Source organism: Puma concolor, chromosome A3 (assembly GCF_028749965.1).
Source record: "Puma concolor isolate L17-30 chromosome A3, mPumCon1.1.hap2, whole genome shotgun sequence".
In the NCBI taxonomy this organism is placed as follows: Eukaryota; Metazoa; Chordata; class Mammalia; order Carnivora; family Felidae; genus Puma; species Puma concolor.
This window is the reverse complement of record NC_141669.1, coordinates 116,551,868-116,572,930: the sequence shown is the minus strand read 5'-3', so window position 1 is coordinate 116,572,930 and position 21,063 is coordinate 116,551,868. Positions and strand designations below refer to the sequence as shown.

Here is a 21,063-nt window from a genome sequence, read left to right as displayed (position 1 = left end):
AGATAAATATGCAATGAGCAAAATAGCAGCTGAATCTTGTTATTTATCTCAACATTGTTTGTACTAGGAAAAAACTGGAAAAAAGGTCCATCATTAGGGGATGAGATAAATCATGGTAATGGAAAACTCTGCAACCTTAAAAAAAAAAAGCAAGGGAGATCTATATACACTGATAGGAAATAGACTCCAACTTATTTTATTTAGGAAATAAAGTCTAAACGTTTGGTAAAAAAAAAAAAAAGTAAAAATAAAAATAAGTAGACTATCCATTTGCTTGTATTTGCATAGAGTATCTCTGGAAGACACAAAGGAAATTAATAAAGAGGACATCTCTTAAAGGAATTGGGTGGCTAGGGGATAAGGGTGGGAGGAAAACATTTGCCTTCTATACCTTTTCATACTTTTGAATAGTGTATCAAATGCTTATATTAGCTATTTGAAAAATAGAACTTTTGAAAATAACTAAAACTTTTTTAAAAAAGTGAGTTGATTTGGGGGCATCTGGGTGGTTCGGTCGGTTAAGCATCCAACTTTGGTTCAGGTCATGATTTCACGGTCCATGTGTTCGAGCCCCTCATTGGGGGCTCTGTGCTGACAGCTCCAAGCCAGGAGCCTGCTTCGGATTCTGTGTCTCCCTCTCTCTCTCTACCCCTTGCTCACTCGCGCTCTGTCTGTCTCTCTCTCTCAAAAATAAACATTTAAAAAAATTCTTTAAGTGAGTTGATTTAAAGAAAATATGAATAAGTCACGTTGCAGAGTGTATGCAAAGGACAGACCACTAAGGCAGCATGATGACAAGTGCAGCTGGGAGCCAACCCAAGTCCATCCATCAGGGTGGCCAGCCTAAGCCTGCCTACCTGGTGGCTCCACACCCAGCTCTGCCCGCCCCAGTGTTGGAGAGGGACAGGGGCTGGGCCCCTGAACCTTGTGCCTTTCAAACATTGCCCAACATAATGGATGTGGAAAGGAGCTATCAGGAACCTGTGGCTGCTGCCTGAGAGGGTAAGAATGAGCTCATGTCCCAAACACAGAGCTTCCGGACACCAAGCTTCAACACAATCCTGCTGCCACCAGGGAGGCCACCTGGGTCTTTTGGACACCCTGGCAATCCCAGAGAGTAGAAAGAGGAAGGACTTTTCTTCCACTCTTCCATAGCCAAGATGCAGAATTTAGGATGTGGAATCAATCCTGGTCCTGCTGCTTATTTGCTGTGTGACCTCGGGGAAGTCACCTAACTTCTCTGAACCTCAGTTTCCACAGTTGTAAACATGGAGATGATCCTTTTAGAAATACGGATAGATGAAATAAAGCAACACACAAAGGAAAGTGAGAGAACAACCCAAATGTTATCAATAAGAAAATGAATAAAATAAATTATGGCATAGTCATACAATGAAATACATATAACAATAAAAAGTACAAACTACCACAACATGGGAAAAAATAGATGAATTTGCACAAACATAATGATAAATGAAAGAAGCTAAATAGGGGCACCTGGGTGGCTCAGTCAGTTAAGTGTCTGACTCTTGATTTTGGCTCAGGTCATGATCTCACAGTTCATGAGACTGAGCCCCCACCTAGGGCTCTGTGCTTATAGTGTGGAGCCTGCTTGGTATTCTCTCTGTCCCCCTCTCTCTGCCTCTCTTCTGCTTGTGTGCACTCTCTCTCTCTCAAAATAAATAAATAAACATGAAAGAAAGAAAGAAAGAAAGAAAGAAAGAAAGAAAGAAAGAAAGAAAGAAAGAAAGAAAGAAAGAAAGAAAGAAGCAAGGGGCACCTGTGTGGCTCAGTCAGTTAAGCATCCGACTTTGGCTCAGGTCATGATCTCACCGTTCCTGGGTTCAAGCCCTGCATTGGGCTGTACTGACAGCTCAGAACCTGGAGCCTGCTTTAGATTCTGTGTCTCCCTCTCTCTCTGCCCCTCCCCTCCTCACGCTTTTTCTCTCTCAAAAATAAAACATTTTAAAAAATTAAAAGAGAAAGAAAGAAGCTAGACCAAAAAAAGAACATACACCCATAAAAAGTACACTTGTACACATTTTCTTTTAATATTTAAGAACAGGCAAAACAAACATAAGGTAATAGAGGCAAGAATACTGGTTTCTCTGGAGCATCAGGAATTAGCTGGCAGGGGTCATGAGGGGGTCATGCCTCCTTCTGGGGCATAGGTAATATTCTGTATATTGATCTGGTTCCACAAAAACCTATACACACATACAAATTTGAATTGTACACTTGGTATTTATGCACTTCACTGCATGTATATTATAACTCAAAAGAAAATTTTGAGGATAAAAAAGAGGGAATGATGAACATAGCGTTCAAGAGGATGGTTACGTGGTTCAGGAAAGGGCCGGGTGTGGAAGAGGGCAAACGGTTGTGAGGTTCTGCATTTTATTTGGGGATGGTGGATTCACAAACACCTATACAATTACTTTAAAACATTGATTAAATAACTCAAAAATACTTTAAAAATAATACAAATAATACACATACCTGATAGAGTTGCCATGGAGCGTGTCAATCAGAAATCTTAGTTGCAAAAAAAGAAAAAAGAAAAGAAAAGAAATCTTAGTTGCAAATAAAAGAAACCAATTCTCTCCAGTTTGTTTAGGAAAGAAATTCAATAAAGGATGTTGGGTAGCTCATAGAATGTCCATGAGAGCCAGAGCACCAGTCTTGGGGACGGTATACGATTAGGAACAACTCCTGAAATCACCCCGAGATTTCAGGCCAGGAGACATGCCAGGATCACTATTGTGGGGATGGATACTACAGCTTGCTTTGCCAGCCCTGAGCTCTGGATGCTCCCAAGAGCTACCACCCTTACTTCTTTGTGCCTCATTTGTGAAATAGAATCAATATTTTATATATCTGTGTGTGCGTGTATGGATTTAGTTTATCTATATTTAATATGTGTATGTTAGGACATGTATATGAAATCACGTGCATAGAATGCTAGGCCAGATGCCAGGCACCCTTTAAGTGCCTACTCAATTAGGGTTAGCAATGGTAAGGTCATGTGGCAGCTGACAGGACTTGTTTCGGAACACAGGAAAGACACCCCCAAAGCTTCCAAGGAATTCTTGCAGGAGATGTGCAGCAAATGCCAGCCTGCTTTGGCTGATGGGGGTCAGGAAACATGCAATTCTTTTTAAAAGTTATTTTAATAAAAATGTGTTATACTATGATGCCCGTGATTTCATTTAACTTTCATAATTCGCAAAGGACAAGGACTGTGAGAGCTAACCATTCTCAGGATTGTCTCCACCGCTGCAACTTCCTGCCTGTGTGGTCACAGACAAGTGACTTTATCTCTCTGAGCCTTTGTGTTCTCATCTGTAAAATGGATAAAATAATTAGATGTCATGAGGCCCAAATGAGAAAGGACGTATGCCAAGTTTGGCACGGAGTGAGTGCTTGTTAAAGGTAACAGAAGTAGGTGCTCTTATTTTCATTATTGCTATCATTTCTCTTATAGTCCATGTCAGAAGAAGGCCTAGTCATGGGACAAGGTGTGGCATGAATAGCAAAATCTGGAGCTATTGACTCAGCCTTCCAGGGTAGAACAGGTTCTGGAACAGAGTCAGCTAAAGGGGAAGAGAAAAAGTCCATGACAGGGAACATAATGCAGGATTCAGAGATGATGGGGCAGGTGGCTGGGGTAAGCCAGCAGTTGGCATGTGGTAGCCTGGCAGAGGCCAGCCCTGCAGGAGAGGAGACAAAAGCACTTAGGACCCCCAGCCTCAGAGGCTGAACTCGCTGATTCAACAGAGTAGAGGTTTGACCCAGGCTCCAAGGTTAGGCAGAACTGGCCTCAAATTTCAGCTCCACTATCAACATCATTGTGTGACCTTAAGAATGCTCCTTGAGGTGCCTGGGTGGCTCAGTCAGTTTAGCATCTGACTTCAGCTCAGGTCATGATCTCATAGTTTGTGTGTTCGAGCCCCACATCGGGCTCTGCACTGATGGTATGGAGCCTGCTTCAGAGCCCCTGTCCCATTTCTCTCTGCCCATCCCCCATTCACACATATATGTGTCTGGATGTGTGTGTGTGCTCTCTCTCTCTCTCTCTCAAAAATAAACATTAAAAAACAATAATAAAGAATGCTCCTCACCACCTCTAAATTCCATTTCCTCCCCTACAGAAAGACTAGTTGTTTTACTTCTCATCTCTACTCCTGACAGCCTTCTGGGATGAGTGGTTCAACATCACAGCCTTCCTTGGCCTCCTCACCTCCAATGACCTTGGTCTTCCAGGGTCATACCTGAACACCAAGTCTGAACCCTTGATTTGCCTCTACCACCTCCTCTCCTTTCTTCTGTAGAGGCCAATGGCAGACCACCCAAAACATACCACAATGACGTACTGATTATTTTGAATTGAAGCTACTTGGGAAGAGACCAGTGCAAGGACACTCAGACCCTCCTCTGTCCTGTTGAAATCTGGAAACAAATCTCCCATATGAAAAAAAAAACTCTCCCGGGGTGCCTGGGTGGCTCAGTCAGTTAAGTGCTGACTTTGGCTCAGATCATGATCTTGTGATCCGTGAGTTCCAGCCCCGCATCTGGCTCTGTGCTGACAGCTCGGATCCTGGATCCTACTTTGGATCCTGTGTATCTCTCTCTCTCTCTCTCTGCCCCTCCCCCACTTGTGCTCACTCTCTCTCTCTCTGTCACAAAAATAAACATTAAAAAAAAAAAAAAAGAAAGGAACTCTCCCTGTACTAGGGAGTAAAAAGACATCCTTATCACCAGAGATAGGAACTTTAAAACCCAGAAAGCTATAGAAATAAGCCTTTATACTTTTTTACTAATCTACTACCTCAGCACAAATTCCACTTAGAATTCCTTACTAATTAAAGCTCCCAAACATCTGTTTTCTTTATCCTGTCAATTCCTTACAAACTTACAGTTTGCAAAGGAGCAATTTGTCTAAATTGTATAAAAACTGCATGTGGTGGTCATTTGTTCAGGTCTCAATTTCATCATCAGGCTTCCATGTGCACATAATAAAACTTTGGGGCTTTTCCCTACTAATCTGTCTAATGTAAATTTAAGTCTTAGTCCAGGTGGAAGATCCTGAAGGGTAGAGGAAGAATTTTTCCTTCCCTACACATCATTGACCTCACTGAGACCACAAATTCAGTGGCCCTGATACACTGTTCACACATCCCCTCTGCTTCCATGTGCCTTCCATGGATTCCCTGCTCTGTCACTGTGGTCCACTCCTTGTCCCATCCTCCTCTGGGTAATTCCAAACCCAGAATGAGCCCCATCATCTGTCTGCCTTCTCTGGCAGCCATGTTGAATACAGCTGGAGAAAACCATACATCTTGGCTTTGTTTTACTTTTGATTCAAGTACATAAATTGCAGTGGGGTCTCAGCCTTACAGGATAACACCTTTGGCTCACTCTATCAGACAACTGTTTCATACATTCTCCTCTCCTTCAAACCTCTCTCAAGAACTCTCTCCACTTTCAGCTGGCAATGTTGTCTTAAGTTCCTTGAAGAAATGGAAGACAAGAGAACTTCTTTACTTTCCCATCTGTGCCAAATGAAGAGATATCTCTTGCCCTATGTAAAACCATCTCCTCCATTGATGCTCTGGGTCTCAGGGTCTCAGGGTCTCAGTCCCTTTCATCCTCTCAATTCTACTCTCTTTTCTGCTTCGCTAGTTTCTCCCTCTCTATTGGTTTATTCTGTCCACAAACGAACATGTTTTGGATCCATCATATCAAAAAATAAGTAAGCAACTCTCCTTTGATTCTGCATCCCCTTTATCTGTATTTCTATCCTCTGTTCCCTTTCATAGCCAGACTTCTTCAAAAAACAAACTCAATTCGGTGTCTCTGCTTTCTCCCTCCACATCTACTCTTTACCGTACTCCAGTCTAGCTTTTGTCCCCTTTTTTCCACTGAAATTGCTTTTATTATTTCATTATTTTCACAAACTGCGAGTTCATGACCTGAGCTGAAGTTGGACGCTTAACCAACTGAGCCACCCAGGTGCCCCTGAAATTGCTTTTTTAAAAAAAATTTTCTTAAGTTTATTTATTTTGAGAGGGCCAGAGAGAGTGCAAGCAGGGGAGGGGCACAGAGAGACAGAGTCCCAAGCAGGCTCTGCACTGACAGATGCCTGAGGCGCAAACTCACGAAACCATGAGATCATGATCTGAGCTGAAATCAAGAGTCAGACACCTAACCCACTGAGCTACCCAGGCACCTCTGAAATTGCTTTTTTTTTTTTAATGTTCATTTATTTCTGAGAGAGAGACAGTGCGAGCAGAAGAGGGGCAGAGAGAGAGGGAGATACAGAACCCAAAGTAGGTTCCAGGCTCCGAGCTGCCAGCACAGCACAGAGCCCGATGCAGGGCTCGAACTCATGAGCCGTGAGATCATGACCCGAGCCCAAGTTGGACGCTCAACTGACTGAGCCACCCAGGCGCCCCTGAAATTGCTTTTCTTAAGGCCACCAACAACTGCTATATTTCTAAATCCAGTGGGCATTCGTGATTAGAGGTAAACAGCCTGGGTGAGAAATCAAGTCTCCTCACTTGCTGTGTGACCTTGGAGAAGTTGTCTAATCTCTCTGTAACTCAATTCCTCACGTGGAGAATGGACATGGTAACAATGCTGACCCCACAGGCTTACTACAAAGATTAAATGGGTAGCTGTGCGTAAGGTACCAAACACAGTGCCTGCCTGTCTAGGAAAAATTCACTGATTTCCTGTACTCTCACACTGCAACTACCACACTCACAACACTTCTGACACTAGATGTGGGGGTTTTCCATACCAAGCAATTCTGACACTAACTGCCTGGAGTTAGCATGGTTCCCACAGGTTAAGGGCTCCCTCAGTCTAAAAAGACACCGACTTCAGACACCAATCACAAGGAGTGGGTACCCAGGTTACTATAACTTCTGTCACACTTGGCTACAAATTGGAGGGTCCCATGACCCCCTTCTCAAGTTTGGTAATTTGCTAGAGTGGCTTACAGAACCCAGGAGAACAATTTACTTACTATCGCTGATTTATTACCAAGGATATTTTAAAAGATACAAATGAACAACCAGAGGAAGATACACACAGTGGACTTCTAGAAACATCTGCCCTGTGGACTTGGGGTGCACCACTGTCCTGGCACATGGATGTGCTTACCAACTCAGAAGCACCCCACACCCCAAACTTTTGGGACTTTTATGGAGGTTTCATCACATAGTATAGTTAATGATTCTTCCTTTTTTTTTTTTTTTTAAAGATTTTATTTTTAAGTAATCTCTACACCCAACATGGGGTTTGAACTTACAACCCCGATATCAAGAGGCACATGCTCCATCAACTGAGCCAGCCAGATGTCCCTTCTTAGTTAATGATTCTTGGTCATTAACTCAATCTCCAACTCCTCTCCCTTCCCTGAGGTTGGAGGGTGGGGCTGCAAGTTCTAAGCCTCTAATCATGGCTTGGTCCCATTCGGAAGCTATTCAGGAGCCCACCAGGAGTCAACTCATTAGAATAAAAGATGCTATCACCCAGGAAATTCCAAGGGATCTAGGAGCTCTGTATTGGGAACCAGGGTCAAAGACAAAACATTAGAGCAAAAGATGCTCCTAGTGCTTTTACCACTTGGAAAATTACAAGGGTTTTAGAAACTCTGTGCCAGGAACCGGGGCAGAAACTTTTATATATATATTCTATTATTTCACACTGGAATATAAATAACTATCCAATAAACATATATTCGTTGTCATGTGTGAGCTCTAAGCAGCCGTCAGTACAATTGTGGACCCTCCATTGGTAATGAAAAACTGTCTTCTCTGAGTCCCTGTGACACCTCAAATTCCAGCTTTTCTTCCTGCCAACTGTTTCACCTGACATCTAAATACTGTTGTCCTCAGGGACTGGTTCTCTTCTCCATCAAAATGATATAATTCATTCCCAGGGCTTAAAATGAATAAGAAATAATAGAGTGACTTCTGAACACAGAGAGTCTATACACTTAAGCAGATATATTCTGAAGACCAAAGCTTCATTTGGTGTTTTTACTATTACTATTAATATTGGCATGGTAATTTTGGAACTACTGAATGTATGTGTAGTATAGGATAAAGCAAATAAGTAAATACGTTATTATTTTTTTAAACATTTTTTTTATTTTTCATGTTCATTTATTTTAGAGAGTGAGAGACAGAGCACAAGTGAGGGAAGGGCAGGGAGAGAGAGAGGGAGACACAGAATCTGAAGCAGGCTCCAGGCTCCAAGCCGTCAGCACAGAGCCCGACGTGGGGCTCGAACCCACGAACCGCGAGATCATGACCTGAGCTGAAGTCGGAGGCTCAACCGACTGAGCCACCCAGGTGCCCCGTAAATATGTTATTATTAAGAATCAGGAGCACCTGGATGGTTCAATCAGTTAAGCGCCAGACTCTTGATATCAGCTCCAGTTCCGGTTGTGATCACCCGTCATGAGATCAAGCCCTGCGTCAGGCTCTGTCCTGAACACAGAGTATACTTAAGATTCTCTCTCTCTCTCTCTCTCTCTCTCTCTCTCTCTCTGTCTCTATTTCTCTCTCTCCCTCTGCCCCACCCCAAGTGATTCTCTCTCTCTCTCTCTCAAATGAAAAAAAAAAAAGCATAAAAAATAATAATAAATAAGATCAGCCTGTCAATTTCTACAAAAAGCCCACTGGAATTTTTAATTGGGATTGCACTGAATCTCTAGGTCAATTTGGGGAGAATTAAGTCTTATGACCCACAACACATACTTTCTCCATTTATTTAAGTCTTTATTTAAATCTTTAAGTCTCTCAGCAGTGTTCTATAGTTTTTGGAGTACAGAGATACTTCATATCCTTTACCAAACTTACTCCTAAGTATTTCATAGTTTTGGATGCTACTATAAATAATATTTTTATTCCAATTTCTAGTTACTCATTGCTGGTATAGAGAAATACAATTTATTTTTGTATATTGACCTTTTTATTAGTTCTAGTAGTTTTTTAAAAAGCAGATTACCCTGGTTTTTTTTTTTTTTTTCTTCTCTACATTGGCAATTATGTCATCATATTTGGAAACTTTTCAGCCATTATTGCTTCAAGTAATTTTTCTGTCTCACCTTCAGAGACCCCAGTTACATGTGTATTAGATTGCTTGATGTTACCTCACAGCTCACTGATGCTCTCTGTTCATTATTTTAAAAAAATTTTTTTATGTTCATTTATTCTTTGAGAGAGGGAGAGAGAGAGCACAAGCCAGGGAGGGGCAGAGAGAGACGGAGACAGAGAATCTGAAGAGGGTTCTGTGCTGACAGCAGAGAGCCTGGTGTGGGGCTCTAACTCAGGAACCACGTGATCATGACCTGAGCCGAAGTTGGACACTCAACCCAATGAGGCACCCAGGTGCCCCTGAGTCAGTTTCCATTCTTTTTTCTTCTCATTATTTCCTGCTTGGCACGACTAGTACATTCTCCTATTGAATGCCAGGTATCGGGAATATTACCCGTTGGCTGCCAGATATTTTTGTAACTCTATATGTATTCTTGAACTCTGTTCTGAGATGCAGTTATTGGGGATCACTGTCCTTCATGACCTGATGTCCAGCGTCTTGAAAACAATTGTTTCATTCAGGGGAGTGAGGCAGAGGAGCTTTTAAAAATCCCAATGTCCAAGCCCCACCCTAGATAACGAAATCTAAATCTCTGGAGGTGCGTCCAGGTGTCAACCTTAACTGCTCAGGCTGCTTCAAATGCAGATCCAAATTTAAGGTCAATATTCTATACTGGGATTTTATTACTTTGATTTAAAAATAGTTTATTTTGAACTAGTCTTTGACATAGGAAACATGGTACCGGGCACATTTTCAACTCATAGCTGAGCCCCTGATTAAAGAAATCAAATCTCTTTAAAATCCCCTGATTAAGGGGCACCTGGGTGGCTCAGTCATCCGGGCGTCTGACTTCAGCTCAGGTCATGATCTCACGGTCTGTGAGTTTGAGCCCCATGTCGGGCTCTGTGCTGACAGCTCAGAGCCTGGAGCCTGCTTTGGTTTCTGTGTCTCCCTTTCTCTCTGCCCCTCTCCAGCTCTCACTCTGTCTCTCTCTCTCTCAAAAATAAATAAACATTTAAGAAAAATTTTTAAATACAAAATAAAATCCTCTGATTAAAAAACAAGGTTGGTCTCAAGCCCAGAGCAAGACAAAAGCCTGCACGTGAGAATTCAGTGGCCCTGACTATGGGAAGAATGGGGTAGAGTGGGGAGCTGGGCAGCACCTGACAGACTTTGGGGCATTTATAGTTTATTATTTCCACTTAAAGCATTCAGATCTCACTGTCTTGCTTCATTTTTCTTCTGCCAACAGCCCTGAGGCAAAATTCTGTTTGGCAGGTGAGGAAATGGGCCTCAAGAGGTTGAGTGGCTTGACAAAAGGCAAATCAGTAGCAGAGTTAAAATTTAAACTTGGTTCACAGAGTTCCATTAAGGAGCAAAGCAATCCTTAGCCATGTGGCTGCCAGTGGTAAGGGAACATCCCTGAAAGCGGTGAGATAAAGCGAATTCTGTTGATAGGGCCTGCTAGCAGATGAGAAAGAAATTACTCGATAAACTCCAGAGGTGGAGACTGAGATTGTAAGAGGGATGCTCCAAGGAGCAATGGCTCCTCACTCTGCCTCCTGAGGAGACTGAGGTTCCCACAGGACTTCTGTCTCCGTCTCGAGAGAGGATATGTGAGGAGAGGTAGAATTGAATTGCCCAGAAAATCAAGAAGATACTGGGTGTTGCTACTTCATCCTCCCTCCTGGCTCTCTTCCTCCCACAGTACTTCATCTCATCTCTGCTCTCGATTAATAAAGGCTGTAAAATAATACAGTAATATTGGCTCCTATCTATGAGTGTTTGCTAGGAGCCAGACCCTTCCCAGGCAATCTTTTAAATCCTCACTGTGATTCTCTGAAGCAGGTACTATTTTTTTTTTAATGCTTATTTATTTATTTTTGAGAGAGAGAGAGAGAGAGAGAGAGATCAGGGGAGGGGCAGAGAGGGAAAGAGAGAGAAAATCTCAAGCAGGCTCTGCACTAACAGTGCAGGGCTCTTCACAAACGGTGAGATCATGACCTGAGCCGCAATCAAGAGTCCGATGGATGCTGAACCGCTCGACTGACTGAGCCACCCAGGCATCCCTGAAGCAGGTAGTATTGTCATCTTCATTTCAAAAATGAGGAAAGGGAGGTAAAGGAGGACTGTACTCATTATCTACTTGTGGCATAACAAATTACTCTAAAGCTTAACAGCTTAAAACTACAATAATTTATTATCTCACACATTTTCTGTGGGTCAGGAATTTAAGAGCAAATTAACTGATTCTAGCCTGGGGCAATCCAGGAGATTCTAGGCAAGCCGTGAACCAGGGCTGCAGTCATCTTAAAGCTTGACGAGGGCTGGAGGATCCATTTCCAAGGTGGCTCAGGAACAGGGTTAGCAAAGCGGCTGGCAGTTGCCATGGGATATCAGTTATTTGCCTGTGGATCTCTCTATTGGGATGCTTGAGTGTGCTGACAACATGGCATCTGACTTCTCCTAGAGCAACCCATCCAAGACAGCAAAGTGGAAGCTGAAATGTATTTTCTGACTTAGCCTCAGAAGTCACACTGTCATTTCTGTAATACCCTAGTGGTAACACAGGTCAGCCCTAGTCATTGTAGGAGGGGACTGACTACACATTGGATATCAGGAGGTGGAAACAACTGAGGGCCATCATGGAGGCTAGCTACCACAGTGGCAAAGTAATTCACCCAAGGTCATGCACGTGGGAAGTGTTAGAGGTGGGCTTTGAACCCAGGCAGTTACTATGTCACGGTAAAGATTGGCTTGAAGGAGTAGGGGCAGGCAGGTGCCCACGGATCTCCCCTGTCCTGGAGATATTCTTACTTCAAGTCATGTGGATCTCATTCCAATGATCAGGTGGGTCAGACACTTTATCTGATGTGTCAGACAGATACTGTCAAAACAACATGACCTGGGCATGTTTATAAAAGATTATACAAATCATCACTTGACAGTGGGCTCAGTGAGTCAGAGGGAACAATAGTTGTTCACTAGGAATGTTGAGGGGATCCCCTGTCCGTTTTCCCTGTATCTCTCAGACCTTTGCCCAAGTGAAGTGCACCCCTTAGGTGCAAGGTCACTTTTTTGGACCCAGGCCAGGCTAGGCCAGGCTGCTCAGCCCTGCTTCACCCGCAGCTGGCTGGCACCATTGTTCCCCATAAAGCTGGGCCCTTTTCCAGCTGCTGCTGCCACCCTCGGGGCAGGGAGGAGGCTCAAAGAACTCAGTTGTGTGGCTTCCCTCCCTCCCCCAGGGCAGGCCCGGGTCACCCAACAGGCTGACTCAGCCCATGCAGGGGAATAAAGACGAGATATGAGATACGTTTTAAGGAAAGAATTTGACATTTACTATTTCCCCCTTAAAACTTCAAAGTAATCATCACAGGGAAAATCCTGTTATACTTAGTTTAGTGGGATATTAAAAATTTGGGGGTGAGGGCATTATAATCTTTCAACGCTTTAAGGACCCATATTTTAATGATTCTACAATGCACATCTGTTTGCCTGTTAATATCTTTGAAATTGGGATACATGTAATAGTTGAGGTGCATGTAAAAATTACGTAGTGTTACATAAAATAATGGTGCGTATTACAATGATGGATCTTAAATTGGACGAATATGGTCATCAGGCCCTGTTCTTGGAACCTGAGCCCTGCTGCGTCCCCTCTTCCACTCCTCCACCTCCACGCCCACTCCTTCCCACCACCCACAGGCCTGTCCTTACCCTGCTGTCCTTGTCTTAACCCTGTGTCTTCAGTACAACCCTTTAAACTTTTTCAAGCTTTTCCTCTGCATAAGACCCTGAAGGAATTGTGAGGGGCTAGCTGTCCCCCACTTCTGACCAAGACAGAGAAGTTTTAGCACAGTGAAAGGGCACAGAAGAATGAAAAGAAATTTAATTTCATAAGTAAAAACTAACAGTTGTCTTACACTGTGTTACAGGCACTATTCTAGGTGATTCATGTGTATTTGCTCATTTAATCCTCACAACCATTTATCAGGTAGCTACTAGCGTATCCCCATTTTAAAGATGGGGAAACTGATGCACAGAGAGGCACTATAACTTGCCCAAGATCACATAGCTAGTAAGTGGCAGAGCCCAGGGGTAAAACAGCAAAATTTTTCCTTTGCCCTAGAGGTAACACAGGCATACATGTGGTACATATACCGCCAGAATTTGTTTTCTATAGATTTGTGGCATAAACATATAGAAAAATATCATTTTGGGGCACCTGGGTGGCTCAGTCGGTTGAGCAATGGACTCTTGATTTCGGCTCAGGTCATGATCTCACGGGTTCCTGAGATGGAGCCCTGTATTGGGCTCTGCACTGACAGCCTGGAACCTGCTTCGGATTCTCTCTTTCCCTCTCTCTCTGCCCCTTCCCAGCTTGCAAGAGTGCTCTTTCTCTCTCTCTCTCTCTCTCTCAAAATAAAAAAAATAAACTTAAAAAAATAATTTTGCTGTCCAACGGGGTCATGTTTTTCTGCAACTAGTTTTTCCTACTTCACCCTAGGACTTAGAAATTTCTTTCCTTGGGGCACCTGGGTGGTTCAGTCAGTTAAGCATCCGACTTCAGCTCGGGTCATGATCTCATGGTTTGTGAGCTCGAGCCCCATGTTGAGCTCTGTGCTGACAGCTCAGAGCCTGGAGCCTGCTTCAAGCCCTGTCTCTCTCTCTCTCTCTCTCTCTCTCTCTCTCTGCCCCTCTCCCAGTCACACTCTTTCTCTCAAAAATAAATAAACATTAAAAAAAAAGGAGAAATTTCTTTCCTATACAAGTACACAGAGATATCCTAGTTCTCTTTAACCACTGCCCTGTATTCCACAGTGTGTATGCTGTGAAAATACGCTCAAGTGCCTCCAAGGGACCAGGCCCCATCCTCCCTCTGTGCTTCCTGTGCGTATCTTATTTCAACCTGACAGCCTCTGGTCACTAGCATTCTTTCCATTTTTAAAATTAATTAATTAATTAATCTATTTATTTAAAATTTTTTTTAAGTTTTTATTTATTTTGAGAGACAGAGAGACAGAGAACATGCATGTGCATGCTTGCGCACAGAAGCAGGGGAGGGGCAGAGAGAGAGGGAAAGAGAGAATCCAAGCAGGCTTTGTGGAGCCAGAAATAGGGCTCAATCCCATGACTGTGGGATTGTGACCTGAGCTGAAATCAAGAGTCAGACACTCAACTGACTGAGCCACTCAGGTGCTCCAAAGATTCTACTTTCTTAAGTAATCTCTACACCCAATGTGGGGCTCAAACTCACAGCCCTGAGATCAAGAGTCACATGCTCTACTGAGTCAGCCAGGCACCCCACGTTCTTTACCTTTAAAATGGAAAGAATGTGGGGCACCTGGCTGACTCAGTCGGTAGAGCGTGCAACTCTTGATCTCAGGGTTGTGAGTTCAAGCCTCACATTGGGTGTAGAGCTTACTTTAAAAAAAAAAAAGTGGGGCGCCTGGGTGGCTCAGTCGGTTAAGCAGCCGACTTCAGCTCAGGTCACAATCTCGTGGTCCATGAGTTCGAGCCCCACGTCAGGCTCTGTGCTGACAGCTCGGAGCCTGGAGCCTGTTTCGGATTCTGTGTCTCCCTCTCTCTGACCCTCCCCCATTCATGCTCTGTCTCTCTCTGTCTCAAAAATAAATAAATGTTAAAAAAAATTTTTTTTTAAGTATTAAATAAATAAATAAATAAAGAAGAAGAAAGTGAGGCCTAGAGAAGGTAAGTATATTATCCAAGTAAATGAACCCAGATTTGAACTGAGAGTCCACACATTTACCCACCGCACTCCTAGGAGCCTTACTAAATGCAATGGCTCACCTCAGTACCCTACTGGGGGATATTTGGATTGTTTCCTATTTTCCCGTTACAAACAATGCTGAAGTGAATTGCACATACTTCTTTCTAGCCACACGGATATGTGTCCTAGGGTAGGTTGTGATGATGAACGTGCTGAGTCAAAGGCCATTACATTTTTAATAATGATCCTGCGAAATCTCCCTAAGAAGGCTTTTCTAATTTATATTCCCATTGGTTGGAGATCCTGTTTCCTCTAAGAAGCACAGGATTTGGAGTCACCATACCTGGGCTTGAAGCCTGCCTTTGCAGCAATGACTTTGGACATTTAGCTTTAGTATGCATTGCCAAATAGTTTTCCAAAGGGGTTGTACCGATTTATTCTCCTACCAACAATGTATGAGAGTTCTAGTTGCTTCACATTCTAATCAACACTTGATATTGTCAGCCTTTTACATTTTAGCTGTTCTGGTGGCACTATGCTTATGTAATCCTTGAGAGGTTGATGTGTGTGTGAATACTGTTTGTTAGTGACTGACTTCATCGATATTCCCCTCTCTAGCTAGCTTCTAGCTAAGGGGGGGGGGGGGCACTGTGACATAGTTCTGGCCAATGAGACAGAAGAGAATGACCACTGGATAAAACTTCTGGGAATACGTTGACTTTCCAAGAAGAGACTCAGGTTGCTCATTCTTCCTTTACTTTTCTTTCTACTTCTACCTGGAACATGGAATGATGTCATCTATGGAACAACATATTCCATGAGGCCACAACATGAGGAAAAGGCCAACAGACTCACAGAGACACTGGATATGACATCATTAAGCCAGTGAAAGAACACGAGCAGTTCCCTGTGTCAAGACTTCCTGTGAGACAAAGTCCCCTAATCTACTATTGGCTGGGTTTTCTGTTACTTGCAACCAAGAGCATTCTTTGGCAATACTTCACCATCTCCACTCTGCAACTGAGGAAAGAGAGGCTCAGACAGTTAAATTGAAGCAACAGTGTTCAAGGAACACCAGGGAGTGGAGAAGGTTCTAAGATGCATGGAGTTGATAGGAAATTAGAGGCCTCTGCTTGAGTGGGCTCTAGGGGAAGTCTCAGGAGGCTCAGGAGGGGAGACAAGGCCACCATAATGACCTCTGTGAAGATTAGGATATCTCTCTGGACAAATTTTACAAAGAATCATTCCATCAAGTAAAGTCAACCCCAAATCAGGGCCCCTCATTTACCCTTGTACAGAGGCCCTGAAAGGAAACATTCTGGGAAGGTCAAGACGTATGCTTTCTATAGAAGAAGAGGTTCAGAGGCCACAGAGGAAACATCTAAGATGGGACCTTAGTGGCAGGGACCAAGGATGGGGAAGCCTGAAGCAGCAAGGAGTGATGGGGTGGCTGAGTGCAGGAGGGTTACAGGCAGGGCAGGGGTGGGACCCAGGGTGGGAATTGAAGGTAGATCCTGATGGGATGAGAGTTTTCACGGAAGAGTCTGGCACCAATATCTTCACTCTGCCCCAACTCCCTTTGGTCATAGCACCTGCTGACGGCCCCTGAGAAACCCTGGCGTGGTCTCAGAGAAGTGGTGAAGGTTTCATAAGATTTGTGATGGGGCAGCTGGACCTTGAGCTGGTGATAGGCCATCTCTGTGGGCAGTGTGTCCCTACACCCAAAACATGATTGTGCTGACCTCCCCATGTTGGGGCTATTTCTGTCCCCCAAGTTAGTTCCCTGAACAGGGATTATAATTAATATCCTTTCTACCTCTAGGGATGAGTACTGGATCGGGAATAAGAAAACCTAGGCCTAACCTGACTTGTTCATTAATTTGCTGTGTGACCTTGGACAAATCAGTCAGCCTCTCTGTGCATCAGTCTCATTATGTCTAAAATAGAGCATGGACTTGATTTTTTTAATCCTATCATTTTACTTATTTCTTTATTAAAAAAATTTATTTATTCTGAAAGAGAGAGAGAGAGAGAGAGAGAGAGAAAGTGAGTACAGGGGAGGGACAGAGAAAGAGGGAGAGAGAGAATCCCAAGCAGGCTCTACACTTGGCACAGAGCCTGACACAGGATTCAATTTCACAACTGTGAGGTCAGGACCTAAGCCGAAATCAAGAGTAGGACACTTAACCAGCTGAGTCACCCAGGCACCCCTGGACTTGATCTTTGAGGCCCTTATAAATCTACTACCTATGATTCGCTGCCTCGTCTTCTTTCTAACCCACCTGTTATACATAATTACATTACATGAGTGCACCACATGTTATTATTCTGTTGACGAACCTTCAGGCTGCTTCTTTTTTTGTTTTTTAAATGTTTATTTATTTATTTTGAGAAAGAGAGAGAAAGAAATCAGGGAAGGGGCAGAGAGAGTGAAGAGAGGGAATCCCAAGCAGGCTCTGTGCTATCAGTGCCGAGCCCAACACGGGGGTCTATCTCAGGAACCATGAGATATGACCTGAGCCGAAACCAAGAGTCAGATGCTTAACCAACTGACCACCCGGGCGTCGCACTTCAGGCTGCCTCTAATATTTCACATTCACAAACAAGGATGCTATAAGCAGTATTGTACATGTCTTCTTGTGCACGTGTGATATTTTCTCAGGTATAGACTTGGGAATAGAATTGGTGGGTCAAAGGGCACACACAACTTCAACTTTGCAAGTTATTGCCGAACAGCTCCCCAGAGAGGTTATAGCTATTTACTCCTCCCCTACTAGCAAAGCATGAGAAGTCCTGGTACTCCTCATCCTTGTCAACATCTGGTACTGGCAGTCTTGTTAAGTTGCGATTGTGATATACAGTTAAGTAAATGAAACACACCTAAGTGGCCAGCTTCTTGCATTTTTACTCTTGTTCAACCCATGTAACCTCTACCCAGACTATTTCCAGACCACTAAATGGCTCCTTCATGTCCCTTCCCAGTTGAGAGTCCTCAATCCCTCTGCCAAACTAACAACTATTCTTTTTTTTTTTATTTTTAATTTTTAAGTTTATTTACTTTGAGAGAGAGAGAGAAAGAGTGTGCTGGGGAGGGGCCAAGAGAGGGAGAGAGACAGACAAGCCTAAGCAGTCTCCACACTGCCAGTGTGGAACCTGATGCAGAGCCCGAACTCACGAACCACGAGATCATGACCTGAGCTGAAATCCAGAGTCGGACGCTTAACCGACTGAGCCACCCAGGTGCCCCAAGTAACAACTATTCTAATTTCTATAAACATAAATTAGTTTTGCCTGTTCTTGAACTTCATACAAGTGGACTTATACAGCACATGCTCTTTTTTACTTGGCTTCTTTCATTAAACTTGGTATCTGAGATTCATCCATGTTAAAAAAGAGAGAGAGATTTATTTTGAGGAATTGGCTCACATGATTATGGAGACTAAGAAGATCTCATGATCTTCAACCTGGAGACCCAGGAAAGCTGAAGGTGTAATTCAGTTCAAGGGCAGAAGATCAACGTCCCAAGGGCGCCTGGGTGGCACAGTCGGTTAAGCGTCCGACTTCAGCCAGGTCACGATCTCGCGGTCCGTGAGTTCGAGCCCCGCGTTGGGCTCTGGGCTGATGGCTCAGAGCCTGGAGCCTGTTTCCGATTCTGTGTCTCCCTCTCTCTCTGCCCCTCCCCCGTTCATGCTCTGTCTCTCTCTGTCCCAAAAATAAATAAACGTTGAAAAAAAATTAAAAAAAAAAAAGAAGATCAACGTCCCAGCTCAACAAGAAGTCAGGAAGGGAACAAATCCTCCCTTCCTCTGCCTTTTGTTCTATTTAGGCCCTCAGTGGATTAGATGGTGCCCACCCACATTGGGGAGGATCATCTACCTTATTGAGTCTGCTGATTCAAATCCTAATCCCATCCAGAAAAACACAGAGGCACCCAGAAATAATGTTTAATTTGGACACCCTGCGGCTCAATCAAGTTGACATATAAAATTAACTATCACAAAGGGTGAGGGTGGCAGGTACTCTTTGCCAACCAGAGCAGCCTCAGGAGGGGGATCTGATGGTGGGTCTGCCCCTTCCTTTTTGACTCCTATGGCGCCTAGGAGAGGCTCTGCACTCAATAGAAGCTCAAGAAACTTGATAAAGTGACTAATTTCATGGGGGACATCCCCCAAATAATAATTCAAAATTGAGCACCTACATATGTGGGGCACTATAGAACACTTTTTTATCCATGACATCATCTTTCCCTCTTGAACTCTGTTAGGACTATGCTATTGTCCAATTTTACAAAGGTAGAAGCTGAGACCCACAGAGGCCCTACTAGGCTCTGCCTTAGATCCTGGACAAATGAAGTACAGTCGGTTGGGCAGTGGCTCCTCAAAAGATATACTCACATCCTAACTCCAGAACCTGTGATTGTGACCTTATTTGGGAAAAGGGCCTTTGAGGGTGAAATTCAGTTAAGGATCTCAAGGTGAGCTTAAATCCTAAATCCAATGACAAGCTCTCTCAGAAGAGAAGAGAAGAGAAGAGAAGAGAAGAGAAGAGAAGAGAAGAGAAGAGAAGAGAAGAGGGAAGAGACAGAGGGAGAAGAGGAGGCCACACAAAGATGGAGACAGAGATTGGAGGGATGTGGCCATAAACCAGTGAACTCCCAGAGCCAGCAGAAGCTGGAAGAGGCAAGAAAGGATTCTCCCCTAGAGCCTTTGGGGGAAATGTGGCCCTGCTGACACCTTGATTTGGGACTCTGGTCTCCATAATTCTGAGAGAATAAATTTCAGTTGTTTTAGGCCACCAGTCCATGATAAATTGGCAGAGCAGCGGCAGGAAAGGAACACATGAGTGGTGGTGGGGAAGGCAAAGGAGAGGAAGGAGAGTCAGCCACCCCTGCTGAAGCTCATGGTTCCCAGTCTCCTGGCCGCTTTATGACCCAGTTTCCTCCCCTCTGCCCCCAGTTCATTTCACTGCAGCCTCAATGGTCTCTTCACTGATCCTGGGATATGCCAGGCACAGTTTCACCCAAGGTCCTGGTGCTTGCTGTTGCCTCTGCCTAAAATGTCTTCCCCTAGGGGTGCCTGGGAGACTCAGTCGGTTAAGCGTCCAACTTCAGCTTAGGTCATGATCTCGTGGTTCACGAGTTCAGGCCCCGTGTCGGGCTCTGTGTTGACAGCTCTGAGCCGGGAGCCTGTTTTGGATTCTGTGTCTCCCTCTCTCTCTGCTCCTCCCATAATCATGCTCTGTCTCTCTCTGTCTCCCTCTCTCTCAAAAATAAATAAACATTGGGAATGCAAACTGGTACAGCCAGTCTGGAAAACAGTACGGAGGTTCCTCAAAAAACTAAAAATAGAACTACCCTACGACCCAGCAATTGCACTACTAGGCATTTATCCACGGGATACAGGTGTGCTGTTTTGAAGGGACACAGGCACCCCCATGTTTATAGCAGCACTATCAACAATAGCCAAAATATCAAAAGAGCCCAAATGTCCATCGATAGATGAATGGATAAAGAAGATGTGGTATATCTATACAATGGAGTATTACTCGGCAATTAAAAAGCATGAAATCTTGCCATTTGCAACTATGTGGATGGAAATGGAGGGTATTATGCTAGGTGAAATGAGTCAGTCAGAGAAAGACAAAATCAGATGACTTCACTCATATGAGGACTTTAAGAGACAAAACAGATGAACATAAGGGAAGGGAAACAAAAATAATATAAAAACAGGGAGGGGGGCAAAACAGAAGAGACTCATAAATATGGAGAACAAACTGAGGGTTGCTGGAGAGGGTGTGGGAGGGGGGATGGGCTAAATGGGTAAGGGCACTGGGGAATCTACTCCTGAAATCATTGTTGCACTATATACTAACTAATTTGGATGTAAATTTTTAAATGGAACAATGGAATATTACTCAGTCATAAAAAGAATGAAATCTTGTCATTTGCAACAACATGGATGGATCCAGAGGGTATAAGGCTAAGCAAAATAAGCAAAATAAGAGAAAGACAAATACCATATGATTTCACTCATATGTGAAATAAAAAAAAAAAAAAAAAAAACAAGCAAAGGGAAAAAAAAGAGACAAACCAAGAAACAGATTCTTAACTAAGAGAACTTTTTATATAGGTAACTCTGATAGAGGGGAAATGGGTAGGGGAAAGGGTTAAATAGGTAATAAGGATAAAGGAGTGCACTTGTGATGAACAATGGGTAATTAAC

At 43.6% G+C, this 21,063-nt stretch overlaps 1 long non-coding RNA gene across 1 annotated transcript in view; it reads right to left on the bottom strand.

The window, feature by feature from the left end:
- Positions 1 to 2,497: 2,497 nt before the first annotated feature.
- Positions 2,498 to 21,063, bottom strand: part of LOC147582711 (uncharacterized) — a 44,095-nt gene continuing 25,529 nt past the window's right edge. The window contains exons 2-3 of the long non-coding RNA XR_015248773.1: positions 3,254 to 3,342; positions 2,498 to 2,535 (exon numbers count right to left, since the gene is read on the bottom strand). This is a non-coding gene — a long non-coding RNA (uncharacterized LOC147582711). The remainder of the gene's footprint in view (positions 2,536 to 3,253; positions 3,343 to 21,063) is intronic.